This window comes from Meriones unguiculatus, chromosome 1 (genome assembly GCF_030254825.1).
Source record: "Meriones unguiculatus strain TT.TT164.6M chromosome 1, Bangor_MerUng_6.1, whole genome shotgun sequence".
In the NCBI taxonomy this organism is placed as follows: domain Eukaryota; kingdom Metazoa; phylum Chordata; class Mammalia; order Rodentia; family Muridae; genus Meriones; species Meriones unguiculatus.
In genome coordinates this window covers 191,992,114-192,009,160 of record NC_083349.1, presented here as the reverse complement: position 1 = coordinate 192,009,160, position 17,047 = coordinate 191,992,114, and the positions used below count along the sequence as shown (strand labels likewise).

Sequence of the window (17,047 nt, the reverse complement as noted above, 5' to 3'; positions counted from 1 at the left end):
CCCATCCCTATGACACACCTCCAACTGGGCAACACCTCATAATCCTTCCCAAATAGTTCCACCAACTGTGGACCACGTATGAAAGCATATGACCTTATGGGACCCATTTTCATTCAAACCACTACAGGGTTTTCCATGGGCTTCATTTACCCAGAAACCACTGGGTTCTGGGAGATTGGATGTTTCTGCCTTTTAGGTTGCTGAACCACCACTGAATCAGAGGTAGGGGATATTCAAAGGGAAGACTGAAAAACTGGGCCTGCGGTAGAGAGCCGAAGGCAGGCTGTCCAGACTCCTGGAAGCCAGGCCTGCTCCTGGCTCCAATTATTTGTCTGCACTCTTGGGTAGGCTATATGCTTCAGTTTCCAGTTTTGTGGGATAGGGATGGTAACCCTGTCATGTTCTGTTCCCTAAGATAATACAGTGAGTTCAGATGTGAGACTAAGTAGATGCTCAGCCTGCTGAGGACCTGCTGGCTTTGCCTGCTTGCCTCTGACGATGGGACAATTCATCCTCGCTCTCATGGCAGCCATTCCCATCACTGGATAGTGGCAACTAGAATGGCCATTGTATTAATTTCCCGGGCTGCTGTGAGTTACCACAGACAAGGTGGCTTCAAACAGCGGAACTTACTCTGTGTCTATCTGAAATCAAGGCGATAGTCTGGTTGGTCCCTGTGGCTCCAGGAGAGATCTTCTCTCTCCTTGTCCTTACGGCATTCTTTGGATGCTTTGGTTTGTGACTGTATCACTTGGTCTCTGCCTCTGTCTTCCTGTGTGTGTGTGTGTGTGTGTGTGTGTGTGTGTGTGTGTGCGTGCGTGTGCGCGCATGTGTGTGTGTGTAAAGTGTCTTTGAACATCAGCACTGGATTAGAACATACCCTGTTTCAGTTAACTGCCTTCCTACCTAGGCTTGTCTGCAGAGATTTGTGGGACACCGAAACCCAGTCTGTCTGTCTGTCTTTCTTTCTTTCTTTCTTTCTTTCTTTCTTTCTTTCTTTCTTCTCTCTCTCTCTCTCTCTCTCTCTCTCTCTCTCTCTCTCTCTCTCTCTCTTTCTTTCTTTCCTTCCCCTCTGAGCTTCCACCCACCCCTGTACCCCGAGCCTGGACCATCATGCACCTCTGCCTAACAGTGTCTCAGCCTCCTCATAGCCAAATCCGTTCCACAACACATGCCAGGCTACTGCTATGGCAGAAACTTCTCTCCCGGGACTCTGTCCGGCCCCCTGCTCCTCACTCACACCTTTTAGATGTGCAAACTCCCAACGCTTCACTCCAGGGCTCAGCCTGGGTCCCTCCAATTACCAGCTGCCTTGATGTCTAACACTGTAAACCCTTCACCTCATTATAGGAAATTTCTCTTGAATGGCCTTTAAAAACCATCTCATTACGCAGGAAGAACTGTAATTACCTCGCACAAGATGGATTCTGAGCAAGTTGGTGCCGCTGCTGTCAAATTGGCAGGACTGGGCTCACCAGGCATTAGTTTAGCCACTAGGATACTGCTCCTCCCTCCTTCACGTCAGCCTTCTGGGCCCTGCTGTGCTGGGACCTGGGACCCTCATCACTGTTGGAGGCCCTAGGTCAGTCTCTCCCTCAGTGTGAGCAGAGCCGCCGCCAGTAGGGACTGTACCCTTGTCTAGGGTCTGATAGGCAGTATCCTGCACTCGGGCAGCCCTGACTCTTCCTCAGTTCGTCTGGAAGCAGGAGGAACTTTTCCAGTGGCTCAGGACATGACAGTGACTTAGGACTCTGAAGGCCAGTAAATTAGTTCTTGCCTTCAGCCATGTGCCTAGTCTCTGCCCAGGACCTTCTAAAATAGGATCCCATGCTGTTCCTGACCTGTGAGGAGGCTTCCCACACAGGAAGCCTCTACTGTTTCAGTACTGACATGGCCTCAAACGCCATCTCTTCTAGATGGTAGGGTCATGTGTGAGTCACATGATCCTTTTGAGCTCTTCCTCTAGCTACAGAATGGTCCTGTCTGCCTCAGGATCATGGTGAGTGGAAGCTGAGGCCACATGAGCTAGTGGCACAGACCAGGAATGGAACCCTCCATTTTCCAGGAGCCCTTCCTCAGGAAGTAGCTGCTAGGGAGAGGGAGGGTGGACTCTCCCACCAGCTTCTTAGTGATGGGTTCAGCAGGGATTTCTCCATATTGAGTACCTACTATGTGCTAAGTCTGTGCTAGGCTGCAGATATAATAAACAGGACAGCTGTGGCCCCTTCTTTGGGGGGGGGCTTCAGGAACAGGAACACATTTTAAAGTAAAATTATGTGGCTGCCAATGGTGACAAGGGAATGCTAGAGAATGTAGGGAGTCAGAGAGGACGGCCTGTGAGGGCTTCTCTGGAGAGGTGTCTTACTCCATAGACAGCTGTGGAGGAGGAAGCTGTGTGCACCCAGGAGGGGAGAGCATTCTAGGTCTACGAGAGCCCTGGTGTGGAGGAGAGCAGGGGGAGCTGGAGCTGGGAAGGAGACAGGGCTATGTCAGGCTGGGTCTGGGCCATGGTAAACAGCCCAGGAGTAAAGAGCATAGGAGAAATGTTGAAGTTAACTTTTTAATATCTTATTTTTATTTTTAATTGTGCATTATGTCTGAATGTGGGTTTGTGCATATGGGTGCTGTGCCTGTGGAAGCCAGAAGAGGGCGTCAGATCACCTAGAGCTGGGGTTACACAGTTGTGAACTGCCTGGTGTGGGTGCTGGGACCTGAACTTGTCCTCTGCAGAGCAGCGTGTGCTCCTAACCTCTGAGTCCCTTGGAGTTTTGCACCTGGGCAGGACCGAATCTAACTTGGGTTTATCTGTCAGGGGAAAGCTGAGTGATGGACACAGAGAACAGGGTGAGAAACTCTGTGATCTGGAGGCAAGAGGTGGGCCTGGCCAAGAATGGATGCTCAGTGCAGGGTGGGCCGGAGAGTCAGTGTGCTGGCCTAGAGAGTGGCAGTGGCTCCCAGGCTTCTGGCTGAAACAGAGGCAGAGGCCTGGAGAGGATTGGGAGAAGATGGAAAGTGAGTGATTGACAGTTCTCATAGGAAGATGGTAAGTATCTTAGTTGCAGCCATTGTGAGGTTTACGTGTTATCACCTTTATTCTTCCTATAAGGGACCTGAAGTTCAGAGAGGTGGCATATCCCTGTGAAGGCCACACAGCCTCCAGTGCCTACAAGTTCCCAACTTTGAATGCCCTTCCCCTACCTTTGGCACACGAGAGGAACGGAGCTTGGTCAGAGGATGGGTGTGAGGTGGCACTGGTGCTGTTGAGCCCAGCGTCTCTCTATTGCAGCCTTAGTCTTCCCCAGGGCTATCTCTGGGCTCAGAGCACACTGTCCCGTAAGAGTCCACGAGGGTGCCCTTGGCTATCAGGCTTCAGCACCCTGGAGGGTTGGGGTCAGCTCTGTGGCCTCACTGTGAGGAAGGACCCTACAACATTCTTCAGGGCAGGGCAGCTCCGAGGCTCTGCTGGCCTCCCTGGACTTGGAGAAGTGGAGCTTGCCTGCTCCACCAAGAACGCTTCTCATCTGACTGAGCTAGTCAGAGAGAAGCAAAGCTCCTTGGTGGCCCCAAACCTGGGTAGAAATAGGACTGAGCCCCACGGATGCCCTGAACCTACCATAGGCTCTGTCCTACCACATGGTGAGATCTGAGCCCTTTTCCCTTGGACACCAAGGATCCTCAGCCTCCTGCCTTCTCCACAGAGCTGGAAAGAATCTCTAGGATGTGGCTTGTGAAAGGCAGATGGAAGCAGCACTCTGAAGGAAATGGGTGGGGCTACCAAGGCAGGAATGATAGGTTTATGATACGTCCTTGTCTCTGCATGTGTCTGTGCACGAGTGCACACAGGCACACATGCCTCCATGCATTGGGAAAAGCCTCAGGTAAGAGCCGCCAGCACAGAAGGAAGGAAAGACATCGTGTACACAGTGACTACACGATGGGAGCTTAGTAACAGCCAGATCCCCTGCCACCCAGGATGAGCTAGTTCAGAAAAAGGGATTAGAGGTGACATTGTAACTGTTGCTGGCCATTCCATATCCCTGTAGCCACCAGAGGCTACCTCCAGGGCCACCCCTGGACTCAAAGTATGCTGTCCCCTAAAGCTCATAGGAGAGTGCCCCTGGCCAGCAGGGCAGATGCAGCAGGGTTTATACAATATGAGTAGTCCTGTAGAACCCCAGATTGACATTAGAAGATGTGCACACCAAGAGGACAGAGCATTTAGCTCTGTGTGGGCCCTGGCGTGGAGGGGAGCAGGAGGAGCTGGTGAAAGGAGTCAGGGCTGTGTCACAGTAACCGGCGACCACACGGCAAGCAAGGCTAGAATTCAGTGTGAGGACACCGAGCCAGGGGCAGGCTGCAACTGGGATTGGGGTCTGATGTGGGACCAGGGTCAAGACTAGCATGTCACATGGATCAGGGCTCGGTATGTGATCAGGCCAAGGCCCACGTGTGACCTACTCAGACCAGAGAGCATGTATCCAAAATCAGAGCTTAGTGTGTAGCTTGAGCTGGTGCTCCCTTTCATCCCTGCTCCCTGCGCACACTCTGCTTGTCTCCCCATGGGGCTTATTAGATGTCCGTGGCTGATGTCACATACTCTGAGTCTTGACTAGCAAATCTTAAATCCCTGGGAAGAAGCCTGGTGATGACACTGACAGTCATCCCAGGACATCTCACACACTGGGTCCCGCAAGGACGCTGCGTGGTGGCTATTACTGTCACCCTGTGCAGAGTGAGAAACTAGAACTGAAGAAGATAAAAGGCTCACTGAGGTGGCCCAGCTAGATTGATGGCTTAGCTTAGTTCCCAGCTCCTCGTCCCGTTCTCCACCATCATCCTCCAGAGCTAAGAGAGACTCTCCATGCTCTCACCCTATTGAATCTCCCCCCATCCCCGCCCCGCATCTGGACTCTAGGCTATAAATCCAGCCTTTGCTAGGAATGCTAGATAGGGTCCTAGACGAGGAGGCCCCCCTCTAAGATCTGAGGCATAAGGGCAGATCTTGTGCTTCCAGAGTCAGGGCTGGGCAGACCCCATGGGAACCAGGGTCTGAGGTTTAACCTTCTGTGGAGAGTAAAGGGCTGCATCAGCCCTGCGGGAGACAGTTGGGACACTGTGGCCTGTGAAGGACTGTGAAGGATTTTTCCCAATGCCCCTGACATCCCCACACATGTTTGCTCCTTGGCTTCTATGAGTGGGGACATGAGAGCCACCCCTCCCTCTTTATAGTCATGGATACCTCGAGCTTCAGTATACACATGGTGTACTAGTAGGAGAAGGAGGCTAGAACCCGGGAGCTCTTCCTCTGAGCCAGTGCTCCCCATCTCAAGTTCAAACTACCTGCAGGAATTGAAAATCCACTAATGCACCAAGGAACTGTCTTCTGGGCGGGACCAGACCCACTCTAACATTTCCCAGCAACAAGAGTCTTTCCATTTGTAGCCAGGCACAGTGGCACACACCTACAATCCCATTACTCAGGGAGGCAGAGGCAGGCAGATCTTTGAGTTTGAGGCCAGCCTGGTCTACAAAGAGAGTCCAGGACAGCCAGGGTTGCACAGAGAAACCCTGTCTTGAAAAACCAAAACACCAACCAAACCAAACCAAAACAAAACAAAAACCCAAATCGATTTGTGAGCCACTTGGGAGATTTTGTTGCTCTAGAGTCTCATCTCCTGATGCCAATCATCCTAGATGCTGCCTTTTTGTGGGACTCAAGGAAGGAGGGGTCCGGTATGACACTGTGACCTTTCCTCTTGGGCTTTCCTGTACTCCATGTATTAGCTGCTGTCCTAGCTCTACGTTGGGCTTCACCCCTTTGCCTGTCTCTACAACACTCTGTCCCTGACCAAGCCTGTTCAGGCATAAAGTCCCCGACCCCTGGGTATTCACCCTACCATCGAAATGCAATGCTTTGAGACAGGGATGTAGAGGGGAGAGACCAGCGAAAGAGGGACCTCTCCCACTTTCCCCTGCCTCTTACATCACTCTTTCAGTTCTCCCTACAACCTGGTCCCAGGCCCTCTGCTGCAGCATTATGTGACATCTGACTTTGTGGCTTCTGGAAGGTTCCTTCCCCCACCATTCTTCACTTATCCAACTTCAGCAACAGCAGCTACTTGGACTGATGCTGAAGAATACTTGGAGTAATTCAACTTGGAGCCCCGGATCCGGTGTGGTACTGACCTAGCCTATCCTCCTGCCTGTAGCTGGCTTAAGACCCAGACCCCAGCCAGCAACTCCACCCACCTCCTAGCCAAACTGGTAGCTTTCGAAGAGGGCCTTGGATCCACCCTGAGATCTCTGTATACAGCGCTCATCTGGGAGGAGGTGACCTCAATTGAGAAACGCCACCACAAGGTTGGCCTGTAGAGCATTGTCTTAGTTAGTGACTGATATGGAAGGTCCCAGCTAGTGGTGGGGCCACCCCTGGGCAGGTGCTCCTGGATGGTATAAGAGAGCAGGCCGAGCAAGTTATAAGGAGAAAGCTGGTAAAACAAGCAAGTGGCTCTCAGTGGCTTTTGCATCAGCTCCAGCCTCTGGGTCTCTGCTTTGAGCTCCTGCCCTGACTTCTCTGGATGATGGACTACAAGCTATAAGATGAAATATACCCTTTTTTCCCCAAGTTGCTTTTGGTCATGCTATTTATCACAGCCATAGAAACCCTAAGACATGTTCCCAAATGCTTTAGCTGTTATTTTTCGGAGAACAAGTAGTGAGCCATCATCATAGTGAGAGCCATCATCAGAGGAGAGCCCCAACAGTTGAAGGCAACCACCTCACGAGGCTTCCCAGGCTCTGATCTCCTCCCGGAGTTGTGCCTTCCTTTGACTTATTTCCATTTCTGTCCAGTGCCCTGCTTGGGACAGGGCCTGGCACCCAGAGAGGTGGATTCCAAGATGTGGGGTGGGTATGTTGGTTCTTAGGAGACCGAGATGAGGCTTGAGGACACAGGCCCTCCTGAGCCTCCAGCCATCCCCCCGAGCTTCATGAGGGCTTGCTACATCTCCAAGAGCGCTGAAGTTTGTGGTAAGAGCGGGCCTCTGACCCTGACCTCAGCTGTGGCCTCCTTGTTCCCGCTTCTTGGATAGCATTCCAGCCTGGTCACATGGCTACCAATTAGCAGGCTGTTAAACTCAGGTCAGTGGGGGTTAATTAAACAGTAGAGGGAATGCTGAGGGACAGACTCCAGAAGGCCCAGTTACCAGATTGGGGTAGGAGGTAACCTTCAGTGTGCACCTGTGTGCCTGCCAGGCTCTAGATGACTTGTATGTTCGGAATCCCCTTGTCGGTTGGTAACAGGGGGCCCAGAAATGAAGGCACCTGTAAGGTCTCCAGCAGCAAGTGTGAATGTCTGAGGAGACCGGGCTGGGCTTGAAGGAAGTGGAACTGACTTTGGAGGCTCCCGTCATGGTGGCTCCCACCATGCCAGAAGACATCTGAGCGCCCCTAACTAGTTGACTATAGAGCAAGAAGCCTAAGGTCAAAACATTGGGTACCTATTAGCACAGTCCGAGGGGTGTGCCCTGGTCTTCAGAGCTCCTCATGCCTCCAATTCCCCTCTCTTTATGGCCACCCTATGGAGCTCAGCCTATTCCACCTTCACGCTTACCCTTTAGGCCCTTCCTGCATACCGTCCCCTAATGACCTCGCCGTTCCTGATCTATACTCCTGGCATCCCTTCAAGCTCTGGCTCATAGAGGCCAGCACCCTCCACCACAGCCACACCTCTCTCCCGTGTCTCCACCTTCCCAGTCTCCCTCTAGCCTGGAGCTCAGCTTGGGTTACTGTATGGGCCACTCTACTCCAGGCCCCTCCTTCCACAGCTTCTGCCTTGTCCCCACCCCCAGCTCTGGACAGCATCTCTAAGATGGACTTTTTGATGGCCTCTGAGAACTCCTGGGCCATGCTCTAGTGTCTCCGTTTCCCTGGCTGCTGAGCAGACTAGAATGGTGCCTGGAACATGACAAATGGCTCCCAATAAATGTTTGTTGAATTGTGGAACCAAGGGGCAAGTTCTGGCTTGTGTGTGCCACCTGAGCATCGTGGAGATCAAAGTAGCGGATGTCTTACAGCGGCTTGGCAAAGCTTGGCTGTGTTGTTTGGACAGCTGGCACCCAGGGTGCGCAAAAGGATGCTTGCTGCACGGGGTGTTGAAAGTGCTGCAGGCTCCCTCCCCCGCCCTTCACCTACCACCATCCCTAGGCCCCGCCCTCGCCTGCCCTCTGCTTCCTTTTCAGCTTGGCTCACTGCCACCTTCTCCCTTGTAATCCATCCTCCACCTGGTGGCATCCAGCAAGATCTCTCTGAAGCACAAATTGGTCCCTGTCATTCCTCACTTAAAACCCTTCAGGCTCCTGATGGCTCTGAGGATAAGAGCTAAACCCCTCAGACCCTGAGGGAGGGGCACGGTCTCTCTCTCCAGTCCATTGCTCTAGCCTGCCCCTGTCGGCAAAGCCCTTCCCTGTTGTTCCCTCCTCCAAATCCCTTCAATTCCTCCCCGCCCCCTCCCCATCCCCGAATCCAACCTTGAACTTGACACCCCACATTGCCACATTGCCAAGCCCCTTGGGCTTCCATTCACACAACCCCAGAATTGTCTCTACCTTCTAGCACGGTCCCACTAGGCTGTGAGTGCCTTAATTTAGGATGTTGGATATTTTGTAGTCTTAGATCTCACAAAGCATTAGTGGACATTAGATGAATGAATGAGTGAGTGTAAGGATGAATGAATGAAAAAGCAGCTCTCTCAGGATGCAGGCATTCTGGGCTGGAACTTTACAGCTGCCTGGGTAGGGGTTGCAGGGGGATGGGGCCAACACAGGGTGTCTCTGTGTGGCCTTTCTGTATGTCCCACTGGCATCTTGCCTGGATGTGCCTCCAGAACGGCCCTCCTGGTAGCATGTGGCCTGCAATAGAAGGGGCTACGTCTTCCATGAGGGGCCTTGAACTGTCTGCTTGAGCAAGTGTGGAGGAGGTAGGGTCAGGGAAAGGGAGCAAGGGGACTTCCTGGAGGACGCTGTGGTGTCTAGGTGGGCCAATGAGTAGGAAGAGTACAATGCAGTCCTCACTGATGGGCACAACTGCCCGCTCTGTGCTGTGCTCTGCACCAGCCTCACGCCAGCCACCAGCAGTGGGTGTGACTAGGTCCATCTAACAGATGGAGAAGCAGAGGCTTAGAGATCCCTCATCCCTCCCGTCACGGGAGACATTGTCAGACTCCTACGAGAGGGAGGTAGAAGGGAGTCTGGGGTCTGGCTGATGCTGCCACACCAAAGCAGCTGCCTATAGTGACTTTCCAGGAGGCATGGGGGGGTGCTTCATGTTGTCCCTGCTCCCCACCACCTACTCTGGGAGAGCCCTCACAGGAGAGGCTCCACGGCCCCTCCCCCAAGAGGCAGGCACTTTGCCTATTCGGAGGATAATTCCCCATTATACAGAGATATTTAGCCTAATAGAAGCCGACAGATCATTCAGGGCAATAATGTACTCCAGCTTCAAGCGGTTAGTTTCCTCGGCCTGAACTCCCAGATTAAAGACTCCTTGCCCGTGCCCGCCCCGCACTGGTGCCTATGACCTTGACTGCAGTGAGGGGGTAGGTTTGTCCCTCCCTATCTCCCTCCTCTTGTTTTGCTGGTTTTCTTTTCCCCACCCCCTCTCAAAAAAAAAAAAAAAAAGGCTTTTCTTCTTAAATATTCAGCCGAAAGGCTATTGCTTAAACCCTGCATGCTCTGGGGACAGGCTCATTGTGTTGAGCTGCCATCCGTCATGGGGCCTGGCTGGGCCAGAGCACTGCCTCAGCCATGTGCGGCTGAAGGACTTTGGGTGGCTGTCCCCTCTGGCTGGGCATGGGCAGATGGAGGCTGGCAGATAGCCTGTACCCCGTCTGCTGAGCTCCTGGCCTGCAGAGACCTGTCTTGTTCTCGTCTCTGAGCTCAGAGAGGGCACTCCCAAGAGACAGATGGAACCCAGGGCCCATGGATACCGGTGGAGGAGTCTTCTGGGTTGGGAACCCCAGCAGCCCATTACAGCTTGGGGAGCACATCCCTGTGGGGAGATTCCTGCTTCTTCCACGCAATGGTAGGATAATCTTGGGGAGGGAGTTGGGAAGTTCTCTAGGTGAGATGCCATTGAGGGATTCTGGGCCATGGAACATTGGACTGATCCCATTTCCTCCCTGGAATTCAATTTTCCATCTGCTAAATGGGATTATGCATTTCAACCTATTTGCTCCTGTGGTGGGTGAGGATGGAGTTGGAGAACAGGTGCCCGAGAGTAGAGTGATGTGACCGGCTGCCGTCCTAGGCACTATTTTGCTTTCAATCTTCGTCACACTCTAACCTATACAATCTAGCCCTGATTTTGTACACATATGGAATTTAAGAAATGCGTGACAAGAATCACCTTCCATGTCAGTGTAAATCTTCACTCAACACATGGCCAGCCCAGACTCCCTTGTAGCCTTCGGGAACGGAGCTTACTCTTCATGCAGGACAGGTGTCTGCAATCCTTTCTCTCTAAGCTCTGCTCTGCTCTCTGCAACAAATGCCACAATGTGTTGTCAGAAACCTGAAGTCCTGTCCAGGCCCCTGAGGCTTCTGCTAGGGACATTGACATCTCTTCCCGATGGTGTCTCTCTGAGCAGATCTTCTGACAGGGTGATGGAGCATGGCTCTTTGGAGGTGGCTGGACCCTTTCAAGAGCTGTTGTAGGGCTGGAGAGTTGGCTCAGTTGTTAAGAGCACTGGCTGCTTTTTCAAGGGCTTGAGTTCAATTCTCCGCAGCCACAAGGTGGCTAGTAACCAGCTGTCCCTCCAGTTCCAGAGGCTCTGATGCCCTCTCCTGGCATCCAGGCACCAGACACACACATGGTGTACAAGCATGTATGCAGGCAAAACACATGGTTTAAATAACATTAAAACACACACTAAATAGGTAAATACTTAAAAATTAAATTTAAAAAGTTGGAGTAGCTGATCACGTGGTCCCGAGAACTCTAAGCAACCAGGTGATTCTTGTAGGCGCCGCTCAGCATCTGGTTCCTGGAGCGATGCGTGGGACTCACCCACCTTCTAGAAACTCTCCTGTCTACTCTGCCTGTTTACACAGTAAGTGGAGGGATTTGAGCAGGGATCTCTGCCTTCTCTACTGACCCTTCAGGGTTTCATCTGAACCTGTCTAGTTTCTGGCAGGACCTGCTAGTGACATGAGAGCCTCTAGGGAGGCAGTCTGACCATCCCCTCCACCTCCGTAAGAGGCTCTTTTCAGAACCGTGTGGGGTGCACTAACTCATAGGCTTGGAATTGACTGTTTAGCCACTGAGCTTTCCAGCCCCTAGGTTTTTGTTTTGTCCTTAAGGAAGTCACACAGGTCTTGCTTGTGCACACTGGGGTCTCTGGCATTATTTGATATACATCTATCCCTGTGAGACTGGAGCAAACCACACAGACTCCTCGGGCCTGCCCACATCTTCTCAGCGTTCTGCATAGCGTTTCTAGAACTTCTTTTTAGAACAGCTAACTAGCTCAAGCCCAGTTGACCTTTTAGCCTTCTGCAGGGAACCACAGGGGCTGGGTGCTGAGAGTTATAGGTGTCCATCCTTGATGTTTCTCTTCTCAGGACTCTCCATCCAACTTCCGGTGGGATGATGTGTCAGGGGTGTGTGTGTGTGTGTGTGTGTGTGTGTGTGTGTTGTGTGTGTGTTGTGTTGTGTGTGTGTGTGTGTTGTGTGTGTGTGTGTGTTGTGTTGTGTGTGTGTGTTGTGTGTGTGTGTGTTGTGTTGTGTTGTGTGTGTGTGTGTGTGTGTGTGTGTTGTGTGTGTGTGTGTGTGTGTGTGTGTGTAGGTCAGGGAGTAGAGTCTTCGGAGATGAGATGACCAACCCAGACCCCAAAGCCAGCCAGGGCAGAGCAGAGCAGCAACTCCAGTCTAGGATGCTCCATGACCAAGCTCAAAGTTCCACCCCGCTCTGCCCCTGCCCTCAGCCCTCCACAGTTCTGCATCACTCCTGCCCACCTCTTCTCGCTGGCTCAGCTGCCATAGTCTTGAGCAGGCCCCTGCTGGGGCTCTTCTGAGCCACCCATCTGGTCCTGTCCGAGGACTGGCTTGTCCCCTGTCACTGTGAGAGTGAGGCCCACTATGTTCCATCCTGTGTTCCTGCACAGGATGGAAAGACAGAAAGGGGGATCAGGAAGGAAGATGCCCCCCCACCCCCAGGGAACTGAGACTCAGGAGGGGTGGGTGGCTCCATGGGTGTCGCATCTGCTCGTTATTTTTCAGAGTTATTTTAAGCCGGTGGTCTAGTTGTAAGAGCAGCACGTGTCTGTGGATGTACCCTCTTCCTCCTGTCTCCTTACCCCGCCTCCTCATCCCAGGCAGCAGACAACTGCAGTTGGTGCTGCTGAGGCGGGCAGCCTCCCCCTGGCACTCTCCAGTCTTGTCTCCTCCTCCTTGGGTGACTGTGACAGCCAGCCCACTGCCCCCCTGCTCCTCCGGGGGAGCAGCCAGGCTCCAGTTGGCAGCTGGAGGGGACTTTTAACAATGAAGAAAACACCATTCCATTTATCTGGTTAAAGCCCTCCAGTGGCTGTTCTTGCACTTGGGATGAGAGCCAAAGCCCCCATCTTGGCCTTTGGTGCCTCAGGCTCGCTCAGCCTCACTTCCTGAAGAGAAGCTCAGTTGTGACCCCCTTCAGGAAGACCTCCCCTGACCCCCTGGCTAGAGCAAGCACAGTCCTGTGCTGCCCCTCCCCACCCCTGGGGCTGGATGTTGGGGTTGCCACTGAGCTTGTCTCTCATAGGAAGTGTCTTGTTTCTCTGCTTATCATCTGGCTGCATGACAATGCCAGACTCATCTATCTCATGTCCTCCCACCCTCGTGCACCCTGCCCTCGCGCATTGCCAGGACCTACAGCACCCCCAGCCCTTAGTACTTCCTCAAAAGCATTTCGTGAATGAACAAGTAATGCAGAAACAGATAAAGGTGCGAGCAGATGATGAAGCCAGCTACATGGCAGATGACTCTGTGTGTGTGTGTGTGTGTGTGTGTGTGTGTGTGTGTGTGTATAAAATCATCTGCCCTTTTAACAGCAGGCTTGGGAGACCCTGGCCTGAACTCTGCATGCATTGGGGGGCCCACAGGTGTAGGGGTGCATTTCCTGTTCGGTCTTGTGAGGTCTCTCACCTCTCAGGCCTTCACTACTCCACCTGTGAACTGATGCTGGCTGACTGGAGGCCACGGCCTTTGAGACCATCTATGCCAGCGCCAGCGAGGAGGGGGAGATTCAGGCAGTTGACCTTGGCATTCTGCTCCTGGAATATCAGCTCAGGCCAGGAAGCTGCTGGGAGAGCTGCCTGTATCTCGCTGCTGCGAGGCAGACTGCATTCACAGTCAAGGTCCCTGGATGCAGTGGCAGCGTCAATTGGATAGGTTTTCATCTTTTTGTGTGTGGCCTTGTGTTTTCAAGAACTTTCTTTGATACATTTATTTCTTGAATTCCCAGCTTTCAATTGCTATGCATTTTCCCCATGAAATAAAAATGAGAAGACAAAAAAAAAAAAAAATCCCACTCCACCTCAATTCTATCATGCCAAGGCTATGGCGGTTCCCTTCTTGTCCCCTTAGACTTTTCCTGTAAAGAACAAGGCACAAGTGGCTCTTGACCTTAGCTGGATGCTTTCCTTGCTCTGTGCCTTGGTTTCCTTCTCTGACCCGTGAAAGGAGTCCCTCCTTCATTTTGAAGGCCACCATCACGGCAGGGGAACCAGATGGAGCAGTCTCTCCTTGGAGAAAGGAAGCCAAGTTTCAGCCCCCACTCGGGTGGGGCCAGAGTCACGTGTGGCTCTTCAGGCCTTAGCTGTCACTGTCACCTCGGGCCTGTGATCTGGAAGCAAGATCCTGCGGCACAGGTGGAGCCAGCAGGGACGCATGGCCTTCACAAGGCACTTGTGTGCCTTGACCCTGCCCTCCTCCCTTTCTTGTTTTCCTCTCCATTCCTGTCAGGGCATAATTGCTGTATGTCACTTCCAGTCTGTTGGCCATTTCTAATGGATGAGTAGTATCTATTGCTGGGAGCCTCCATGTTGTCTTGGTTTTAATGTTTAGGTAGAGACCGGTTCTGTGCCCAACAGATTTTCTCTCTGGAAACATTTTCTTCCAGGCAATCTCAAGGACATCTCTGAGGCTGCTAGGTCAGGGGTCTGGCAGGTAGGCAAGGAGCAGTGGCTTGGACAGGTGGACCCTTTCGAGGGTGGCCTGGCGCACTAAGCTGGGGCAGCAGCATGGGCTTTAGAAATGTGAGACCCTAGAGTGATGTGATGGGCACCCCCAAGACCATTCATGAGAAGGACGGTGGGCTCCCGGAAAGGTAAGAGTAGGCTTGAAGGAGCTGGGTTATGGCTTTGCCTTTTCTACTGTCTAACTGTGTGACCTTGGGCAAACCCTTTCCCTTCTCAGAATCTCAGATTTTCCATGGACTGTAGCTTAGCTAAACGACAGTTGGTCTAGCTGTATTGTCCAGTATGGCGGCCACTAGCTACCTGTGAAATGTGAAAACAAAATGGGCCAGGTATACGATGCTGACATGGCAGCACACATGGTCTTTGGTCTCAGTGCAGACACTCTGGAGGATGCATGCACGTCTGGAGGAACTTCCTGGGCCTAGTGAGCCCTGGTCAACTGTGACCTTACGATTCTGAGCCTCTGTCTTCAGATCTTGTTATAGAGCCAGGACAAAAGGAACAGCTCTAAGCTTGAAGCCAGAGTTGACTGAAGAAGAGGTGATCTGCCAAAGGCTAGCAGCTCTGGAAAGTCTCTGTGTGGGGTTATTACACCCTGTCCCTCGTAGTCTCTGCTTGGAGAAAGTGAGGCAGAGGATAGGGTCCCTAGATGTGCCCACAGCCAAGAATGGGTCAGTAGCATGGTGTGGAGGTACAGCCTGTGGCTTTTTGATTGCTCAGACAGGAGGGTACTAGGAAGCCTGGCTCCCCTTATATGGAGGGCCTCCTGTCGTTGCCTGGGGAACCTAGAATAAAAATAAGATGCCAGACTAAGAAAGCAAGGGCAACCCAGCTGGTGTCACCTCAGATTTACCCTGTTAGTCCAATACTGCTGCCCACTTCCCATCCCCACCCAACCCCTCTATCCCTCGTAAGACCCCTACAGCTCTGTCCTGTTTCTCCTCTTTTCTAGGAATCCTAAGGCAATGTCCTGGCTCTCTTGAGTCTGCGGGCTGCTCAGCTTCCTGTCCAACTCTCAGGGCTCTGACCCTGTCCAGCCCTCACCAGCCTCAAGGTCATTCCTGTCCCCACCTTGCCTGGGGTGTGTGCTCCTTGTGCTTCGGGACTTGGTCAAGCACTGGGACAGTTACGGTAGGTGCACCCCAATCCCCCCTTCTCCCAGCTCTAAAGATACCTGAGGGCTCTCAGCCCTGCAGAAGAAAGAGCACCTTTTTGAGCACTTCTTATCAGAATTATAGGTAGGGGTTGGGAAGAGGCTGGTTCAGTAAAATGAAATGGGCAGCTCATGTAGCCCGTGGTGTCTAGTGGTAGTGTAGGTTCAAGCAAAGCTTGAGCCAGTGGTTCAGACAATGTGAAAAGACTCTGGCTTCTGGCTGTGCCCTTCATGCCTCTTTCTTGGTAACAGCTGCATTTTAGAGGCATTTGACACAATCTGGGTTAGTGTCTTTCTAGACTTAAGTCTAGGGTTGAAGAAAGAAATCTGATTTCATGATAAAACAAATTGAAGTTCTAGAATTGATCTCTTGGTCCTCACTGGCAGGATTTGAATTATCCTGAGCCTTTTAACTGGGTCCACAGATCTTGAAGACATTGCTGGTGTAATGGGCCAGGGTCTGGCTTTTTTTTTTTTTTAAGGCAAGTAACCAGGATGGAGAGAAGGCTGTTTCTCAAGGAAATCTTGAAACCTTGATGCAGGAGACCAGAGACTTAACACCTGACAGAAACAAATAACAAATGGTCATTGCAGACAGACTGTGCCCAACTGGCCAGCTTGAAGCCATTCCAAATGGATATGAGCGTGCTGTGGGTCCTCAGATGAGTCTCTGTACCTCTTGTCTGGGTTTAGTTTCCTTACTTGACAGGGCCACTGAGAGAGCCACCTGGTACCTGGCAGGAGGAGTTCAGGATGTTCTTCCTTTCCTCCCCTCCCTATTTTGGGGGAGTTTGAGACATCTGCGTTTTCTTCAGACTTGGAATGATCTTCTGGGGGAGCATGCTGGTCAGAATTCCTAAAGGCTGGGCTTGAGCCACGGTCTTGTAGGCAGAGGACAGGGTCTCCAGAGAAGAGGGGGAGAAAAGGGGAGACTGAGGAAGAAGTGGGGCTGTAGCATGGCCACGGTCTTCAGTAAAGTCCAGTCAGTCCTGCAGCTCAATTCAGAACCACAGCTGGATAAGGAACCAGGCTCTTCACTCTGCATTAGCCAGCCACTGACCCCCAGAGCCCAGCATTGCTCAGTCAAGGGGTGCCTATTTGAAGGGTATTTCTCTGGAGAAGAGGAGCAGTGAGCTGCTACAGGCCTCTCTAGCCATGGGAGATTGGGGGTGCTGTCCCCTTTGCCTGGTCCCCAGTAACCCATCTCTTTTCTGCCCTTCTTATGTCTTTCCTTGTTCTTCACTCTTACCCATCTTCCAAGGCCCACTGCAGGTCCCTTCTTTTCCAGAGAGCCTCTCCTTGCTATTCCAGCCAGTGGTTATTGTCAAGGGTCGGTGTTCCGTGTAGGAGGACAGAGACCCAGTATGCATTTTCCTCTTAAACATTCCATTGGTTACTGTATCAGTGCCAAAGTATATCGCTCTGCCTTGACCACTAGGAAGATCACAGGCAATTTGTAGCTCTTTCTACTGAGCCTCCAGGACACAGCTGTTCAATAAACCTGTTCCTGGCTTTGCCTTCTCACCTCCCCTGCCCCATTGTCCTGATTTCTTATTTTTAAGCTGTGCCTGCTGTCATTGTTCCCAGCAGCCTCAGACCCTAGGAAAGAGGCAGGGCAGAGGTAACCAAGAAGGGCTGAAAGTGAAGCACTCTGCTGAGT

General features: G+C 52.2%; 1 protein-coding gene across 10 annotated transcripts in view; it reads left to right on the top strand.

The window, feature by feature from the left end:
* Lingo1 (leucine rich repeat and Ig domain containing 1) overlaps positions 1-17,047 on the top strand; it is a 176,557-nt gene that overhangs the window by 95,240 nt on the left and 64,270 nt on the right. For 9 of the 10 annotated variants that reach the window (XM_060374374.1, XM_021633558.2, XM_060374383.1 and 6 more), the window contains one exon: positions 15,187-15,365. The exons of the other annotated variant lie outside the window; for it this stretch is intronic. The gene's annotated coding sequence lies outside the window, so the exon portion shown is untranslated. The remainder of the gene's footprint in view (positions 1-15,186; positions 15,366-17,047) is intronic. 10 annotated transcript variants of the gene reach the window in all.